The sequence below is a fragment of the Cupressus sempervirens genome, chromosome 4 (assembly GCF_028749045.1).
Source record: "Cupressus sempervirens isolate cs-2001-9-10 chromosome 4, ASM2874904v1, whole genome shotgun sequence".
Lineage (NCBI taxonomy): Eukaryota > Viridiplantae > Streptophyta > Pinopsida > Cupressales > Cupressaceae > Cupressus > Cupressus sempervirens.
In genome coordinates, this window is record NC_143121.1 from 710587006 (window position 1) to 710595639 (window position 8634).

The following is an 8634-nucleotide window of genomic DNA, read 5'->3' on the forward strand; positions in this document are numbered from 1 at the left end:
CAACAAACTTGGGCACATGAGTGAGAAAGGTATGAAAGTACTTCATTCAAAGAAAGTTCTACTAGGTCTGAAATGTGTTAATATAGATTTCTGTAAAGAAAGTTGTGTGTATGGAAAACAAAAGAGAGTGTGTTTTGTAAAGATTGGGAAGGTAAACAAAAAGAAGAAATTAGAGCTTGTGCATACCAATGTATGGGGACTGGCTCAAGTATCTTCCCTTGGAGGATCTCATTATTATGTTACATTTATTAATGATGCAACTAGAAAGGTGTGGATTTATTTTCTTAGATAAAAATCTAATGTATTTCAAATAAGAAATGGAAATGCTTAGTTAAAAATAAGTCTGGTAAAAAATTAAAATGTCTTAAATTTGATAATGCTGGTGAATATTGTGGTCATGAATTTGAAGATTATTGCTCCACTAATGGTATTCATAGACAAAAAACTATTCCAAGGATTCACGAGAAAATGGAGTGGCTGAACACATGAACAGGACTATAATGGAGAATGCAAGGAGCATGAGGTTGCATGTTGGGTTACCCTTACACATGTGGGTGGAGCCTATTAATATTTTTGTATATTTGATTAATAGAGGTCCCTCTACTCCTTTGGATTATGGTATTCTAGAGGAAGCATGGACTAGTAACAAGGTGAGTTATTCTTTTCTCAAAACCTTTAGTTGTGAAGCATTTACTTACATAGATTCAAAAAATAGAACCAAGCTAGAAGCTAAGTCAAAGAAATGTGTATTTGTTGGATATGGAATTAATTAATTTGGTTATAGGGAGATTTTGAAGATCATAAAATTCTAAGAAGTAAGGATGTCATATGCAATGAGAAAGTGTTGTACAAAGATCTATTGTAGCAACATGAGAAGAAAGAAGATAATTATATAGTACTAGATGATACTCCAAAAGATGATGTTCCAACCATTCCTCATGATGTGCAACAACCACAACAAAAAATACCAGATACACCAGTAAATGTTAAATAGTCAACAAGGAAAATTAGACCTTCAAAAAGATTTTCTTCCTCTTTGTATTCTATTTTATAAACAGATGCTGGTGAACTTGAATGTTATTATGAAGCTATGTAGGTGGATACTAAGATTCAATGAGAGTCTACAATGAAAGATGAAATGGACTCTTTGCTGAAAAATAAGACATGGGCTTTATGTAGGTTTCCTACAAGTAAAAGGGCTTTATAGAATAAGTGGGTTTATAGGTTGAAAGAAGAAAAAGGAGGTACGAAAAGATTTAAACCCAAGTTAGTTGTAAAGGGATTTGCACAAAAAAAAGGTATTGATTTTGATGAGATATTTTTTGGTGTTGTTAAAATGACTTCTATCTATATTGTTTTAAGTATTGTGGCTATTGAAGATTTGCATTTAGAGTAGCTTGATGTTAAAACAACCTTCCTTCATGGTGATTTGGATAAAGAGATATATGGCTCAACCATAGGGATTTGAGGTCCAAGGTAAGGAGAACTTTGTGTGTAAATTGAAGAAAAGTTTATATGGCTTGAAGTAAGCACCTCGGCAGTGGTATCTAAAATTTGACAATTTTATGCATGAGCATGGATACAATAGGTGTCATTCAGATCATTTTGTTTATTTTAAGAGGTTGGATGATGATAGCTACATTATTTTATGTTTATATGTTGATGATATGTTTGTAGCTGGGTCTAACATGGATCAGATTAAGGGGCTAAAATGCCAATTAGCACATGCCTTTGCTATGAAGGATTTGGGGGAAGCAAAATGAATCCTTGGTATGAAGATTTTTAGAGATAGGAAGAATAGGAAATTGAAGCTATCTCAGGTTGATTATGTTGAGAATGTGTTGCAATGTTCCTCTATGGAGAATGCTAAAGCTATCGGCACACCTTTACTTGGTCATTTGAAGTTGACTAAGGAGATGTATCCCAAGACATAAGAAGAGGAGTATAAGATGTCCAAGGTACCCTCTACTTCAGCTATAGGAAGCTTGATGTATGTTGTGTTATGTACAAGGCTAGATATTGCACATGAAATGGGAGTTGTTAGCAAGTATATGAGTCATCCAGGAATTGAGCATTGGAATGTAGTCAAATGGATTCTTAGATATTTGAGAGGAACATCCAATAATGTTTATACTTTGGGGGCTCTACTACTGATTTATAGGGCTATGTTGACTCATATTTGGTAGTGGATATTGATACCATGCAGAGTACTATAGGTTATGTATTTACTATTGGTAGGGTAGCCATGAGCTAGGTTTCTTGGTTACAGAAGGTTAATGCTTTATCCATTGTAGAGGAAAAGTATGTTGCTACTACAGAGGCAGCGAAGGAGATGATATGGCTTCAGTTCTTCTTGGAAGAATTGGGACACCCTCAAAAGGATAATTATTTATTTATAGATAGTCAAAGTTCCATTCATCTTGCAAAGAATTCAGTGCTACATTCAAAGACCAAACACATATAGTTGCAACACCATTTCATTTGGTCAGTTTTGGAGGATGGACAATTAAAGCTAGACAAGCTACATACATATAATAATTTAGCAGATATGTTTACAAAGGTAGTAACAACGGAGAAGTTGAACTTCTCTTCAGCTTCAATTGGTCTTCTAGACTAAACATGATTACAAGAATAGTAGAGTCTAGGGCGGTTTGATCCAGTGGGAGTTCCATATGGTAGTGGTATTGCTATAGGATCAGTCTCCAAGTGGGAGATTATTGTCTAGTGTGGAGTGTGATTAGTCCCCAAGTGGGAGAATTTTAGTTTATGGTGACTGAGCAAGAAAGTACTGTACATACTTCATAAATTCTCTGGGGCTTGGGGAATCACCCCAAAAAAAAAAAATTGGGCCCTATTTTATCAGGATTTTGGGCCAACATGTAATTATTAATTATAACCCTAAAGCAGTAACAATACTTATATAAAATGGCTTAGGGTTAGGGATTGTTTCATAAGATGATGCAAAATTTGGTTCTTGTGGCAGTATTGAGCTATAAGGGATAACAGATTGTAATCAAGTTGTAATAACTAGATCATAATAATATCAGACTTGTTATTTTATGGATGTGGCCTAGGGATTGGGTGAACCACATAAAATCTTGGTGTCTTGTGTTCTTTTCTATGTGATCTATTATTTTCTATTATTGGTTATATTTTCATGTAATTGTTATTTATGTTCGTGGTTTAATCCTAACATAGACATCACCAAAACTTACATAAATTCTTCCAAACTTATCATTTCTTCATTTGACATTAACTATATATACTATATACTCATAAGTATCTCCCATAACCTTAGATAGTTAGAATACTCAACTAATTGTCTATACCAACTTGATCTTTCCGTTGTTCTTCTATTAGATACCACAAAAGACTACTATGTTGACATCAATGACAAAATCAGCCATGAATGTAAAATATCATCATAGTAACATATCTACAATACTCCCCAATAGGAATATCATTAGCATTCATGCTTCCAACATTTCGGCGTCAGAGTAGATATCTTCTATATTGCCTAGTTCAGATCTTTTAAGTTCCTTTTCTTCTTCCTCTTCTATTGTAGCAATCAATAATAAAAAAATCTTCCAAATTAACTTACTTTCATGTACAACATCCTCAATTTTTTTCCTCAAAATTTCCTATGCCCTTGTCTTTGGTACAAATGTTTTTGTGTAATCCATCAAAACTATAGTCATATATGTTTTGCCTAAATCAGACATTGTTTGAGACAATTTAGCTTCCCATATTTTCCTTTTAGTGGTTAGAGCCCATTTCTACTTTGTATCAATTTTATTGTACATATCTTCTAGAAATTATTAGCCTAACTTTACTTGTGTATACTTAAAATTTGCCAACATATCTACGACTTCCTACTCTACTTTCTCTTTATAACCTTTATCTAAAGTTTCATATTTTACATGTTTAAAACTATTTAAGCTATCTAAATTCCTTATTTTTTACTTACCTTTTCAATGTCTTGAGGCAGTCTCCTTGGTGTAGACACCTAAATTTGATTATACTGCTTTGGTAATCTAATTTAGCCATCTCTAAAGGAATCATTAATTAAATTCTTATTTAATTAATCCTTTGTCATCCCCTAGTTGATTAATTTAATTAATCATCTATAGTCCTAAATTGATAAATCAAATAATATATTATTTATCAATTAAATCCTATTCTTCTATCTAATTCCAAAAATCCCCATTTATTAAATAAATCTATTTGATAAATGAAATCCTCAAATTCAAAAACCCCTAACTTATCCCTAATCCTCCATTTAGCCTAATCCACCCCATCCACCCATACTAACCAAGCTTATCCACTAACTCACGCACCCTCATTAATGACATCCACTTGCACATCTCTAACATCCCTAATCTAATCCTAAACCCAAGCCTAATCCACCCCCTAATGTTGTCACATTCCTTAAACAAGTTTAAGACTTTCCTAATCCAAACCAAAGTCTCCCCTCAAAAAACCCAACCACTAAGTCATGAGTGCTCTTACAAAACATAAAAGACTCTTACAAGCCCACTCATGACTCTTACATCCATCTTACACACTCTTCCCTCTTCCACACTCATTCCTCTTACATCTCTCTTACATACTCAACCCCACTCATCATGACTTTAACCAACCCTTTACCCTACCCTCTCACACTTATCCTCCTTGTGACAAGTGTCACCTTCCCATTGGTGCTAAACAAGCACAATCCATGTGCTCTCCTTTGAGTGCATCCTAGCCCTCCTTAAGCCTTCATCCATCCTTGCATCTAAGCCCTCCATCCCTCTACCCCTTAGCCTATAAATTGAATCCCATCCCAAGCCATTTAATCAACAATCTTTGAGCTAAAGTTACCATGCTATTTTGAGAACCAAAGCCATCAATATTACCCTTATAATGCCAAATTGAGAGCTCACAAAGCTACCAATTTTCCATTACCCATCTCCATTGAAGCATCTTTTGAGCATCTTGAGCATACATCCACAGCAAAAGGACACATCTACAGAATCAAGAAAGCATGGAGTGCTTTTTCTTGTGAGGTTTGCACTTCTTATTTTCTTTCTTTGTCTAAGCATATATGTGGATTTAGTTTTTGGTTTGTGAATGTTTACTTTATTTGTTAATGTTCTTCGCATACTGATTCTGGTTCTACATTTTGGCACGCCTAGTGGGACCCCACTATGGGTCATTTAATCATCTATTTTCATCTATATGTCATTTTTCTAACCATCTAATGTTTGTTGTTGTTTGAGCGTGTTGTGAGGGTGTTTTGCTTGTTTTTGCAGGTTAAAGAATGCACTTAGGAAGAAGAAATACCATCTATAAAAAAAAAATTCGCATTTTCAGCTTTTTTTGGCGCAGTTTTGGCGTCTGCAACCTGTTCTGTCTGCGAAAATCGACTTCTGCAAAAATCTGCGTCTGCGAAAATCTACGTCTGCGCAAATCGACATCTGTGAAAATCTGTGTCTACGAAAATCGACATCTGTGAAAATCCGCATCTGCGAAAATCCGTGCCTGCGAAAATTGACATCTCTGCTTGTCACCTGTGTTCTGTGCTGCAAATCTGTTTTGTCCTCTTCGTATTTTGGCGCCTCTGTAGTTCAGCATCTTTGTATTTTGTTAGACCATTTTAAGCATTTTTACGCGTAGAAAAAACAACAAAAAAAGTTTTTAAAAAATTTCCCATAGTTAAGCTCTCATTTTTGAAGATTTTGGCTAACTAACTAAATTGCTTTTTTTTTTTGTCTCATTGTAGGTTGGAGCACATATGGAACCACTAACCATGTTTCTTGCAGGTCTTCATGTTGCTAAAAAATGAACTTGAATGTTTAACCATTTGTCTTTGAATGCATGTTGCTAAAAAAAAAAAAAATGAACTTGAATGGTTAAACACATTTTTCATTGAACGAATGTTGCTCAAAAACACACTCTTGAATGTCATGGGTTAAAATCAACTTTCTTTGGAATGCATGCTTAAAACAAAAAAATCCAATCTTGAATGCCAAGGATCAATTAACCATTACAAATCTCTTTTTCACATGCAATCTAGGTAAAGTTTAATTTTTGGACATTTAAGAAACTTTGTTAAGTTAAAATACAAATTTACAAAAATCAATTTGAGTAGTTCCTTGGACTCACCTCTTTTCTAATCACCCATCAAATATTAACCATTGGTTGTAATCTCAGCGCCATTTATGGGGATGGGTCTACTTGAAAAAGGTGTTAAATGTTCCACAATCTAACTCACTCACTTGGTCTTTGAACGTTTGCTTTAACTTTATCAAAATTCTTAAATGGCCAAAACTCTAGATTAAATCGATCACACTTCAAGTTTGGGCACTAAAATTGAACAACAACTGACGTGGAGAGCCTCCGGGCGCACGCTTGAAATCGAATCTCACACACTTTTGTTTTGGGCTTAAAACAAACTCACACTCAATCTTGAATGCCTTAAAGAAAATTAATCGATACTTGACGTGGAGGGCCTCCGGGCGCGCGAGTTTGCTTTTGTTGACCCTAACTCTTCTTATTGTTTGCATTCTTCGATCGATTTACTTTTGTTGGTGCTTCAAGTTGGAATTGAACATTGTCTCTTAAACATGAGTGCTTGCAAAGTCTAGATTAGCACACATAAGAGTCAGTTGGTAAAAGAACAAGCCTATTTTTTTAGCCCAAGGTCATCCGAGTCTTCTCTCCCCTTGTCATCTTTTGAGGCCATCTTGGGTGCATAAGATTAGGATCCAAAACCTTGTTTCTTTTTAGGAGGCCTGCTTGGGGATTTCATCACCCCTTGGACAACCTCAACTCCAGCGCTCCGGCGGAGTATAAGAATTGGGAGGTGAATCGAAAGACACCTCTCTTGGGATCAAGATTTTGTCATTCGGGCTAAGCCTCAAGGAACTTTATACCCTTGAGAAGTGAAAGAGCAGAAGTGGGTTACCGCTCCTCTCGACTGTGTGACATCCTTTTGGTCTCATCTACAGATTTGGGCCTCACGTACCTTGCGTATATCGAGGACTCCCTAGCTAAACCAATTGTCAGCCTTGCAGAAAACCATCTAGGATGTTAATGTGTTTGGAGTGACTGATCGAAACATTTGTAGAACATACACACTCCTTGGCACAAGTATCACATTCTGAGAACCACAAACTTCTATCTGGGTGTTCCTATCTATTGCTTGTTTTTATTTTACTTGTTGAATGAATGTTTGCCAAACTTGATCAATCCTAGCTTAAGGCACACTTAGCATAGTCACTGCCTATTTTGGAACTTGAACAAGTTGAAGCAAAACAACTGAGTTTTTTCCCAAAGCCAAGCAAATTCAAGAATTTATTTCGTAACAACCCAAACCCAAATAGAAGTTTCACAAGGTCAAAATCAAGGCATCTCTAGCATACCAAGAACTTTCAGCCAAGAGAAAAGAAATAACACCAAGCCCACGAATTTCCAAACTCCACAAAGCAGAGGACAAAGCTACCGACAAAGCACTTCAAGAGGCCTGGTTAGAGCGCACCATCAAATTTAGCCAACATCCAGGAGTTAATCCCGCTTATGCCTTACCAACTAAGCATGATTTCTATGATTAGACACCCTTGTTTCTCCACATCTTCTTGGATAAGCTTCACTCTAGAGTCATCTTTGTAGAAAAGCCAGCCATCTTAGCTTATCCCCTTAAGCATTATTAGCTCATCCATCTCATTTAGAATCATACCATCTAGCTAGTAATCGAAAATCTACACATCTAAGCTTTCAAAATTGTTGTCACCTTGCAAAAAGTTTGCCATTCCTAAAATCTTCCAAATCCACCAATCTCACCAAGGTTATCCCTTTGACAGAGCTTTGTCTAAGGTAATCTAGCTTTGTCACTTGTATATCCCTCATCACCTTGAGCTAAAGGTTGGGATTTGCAAGTGGTCAATCTCGTGTTCTTCCTAAAGGATCATCAGTCTATCCTTAAGTTGACACAATCACCACCAAGCTTGCACATAGGAAAGCAGACCTTTTGTGCTTTGACAACATATCTTTGAAGTTAGAATCCCCAACCCGATCCTAGTTAGGTTTTGTCATATAGCTTTGCCTCAACCTAGGAAATCATTTGCATAGAAAAGCCTTCCCCCTTTTGCATCCATCAGCATTATTGCATCTCATCCTTAGGAGCATTTTTCATGCCACCTATCACTCGCTTAGCCAAGAAGAAAGAAACAATGGAGCCCTATCATTTGGATCGAACAGCCTCACCCCCCTTGAGCACTCAGCCATCCTTCAGCCCAGAGCCAACTATGCCATCACCTACTGACATTGAAGCTTTCATGAACCAACCAGGAAATGCAGTATTGGTAAACGCCATTATAGACAAAAACAAAGAGACAATCATGGCTAATTTTCGAAGGGACAATGTAGGAACCTTTGACTTTAGAAGACCCCCTCCATTATCAGATCCATCTCACCCATTTTTTGGGCAGCTGCCACCACCCATAGGCTCTTATGATCCAAATTATCCTCAATTTATTCCAAAAGAAGAGCCTCCAGCCAATCCATATGACCCAACAGACCCAAACATACCATCATCCACCCAAGTTGAAATCTCCATGCCGCAAGCCAACCCAGCCACCACCACTCCATCCTTGG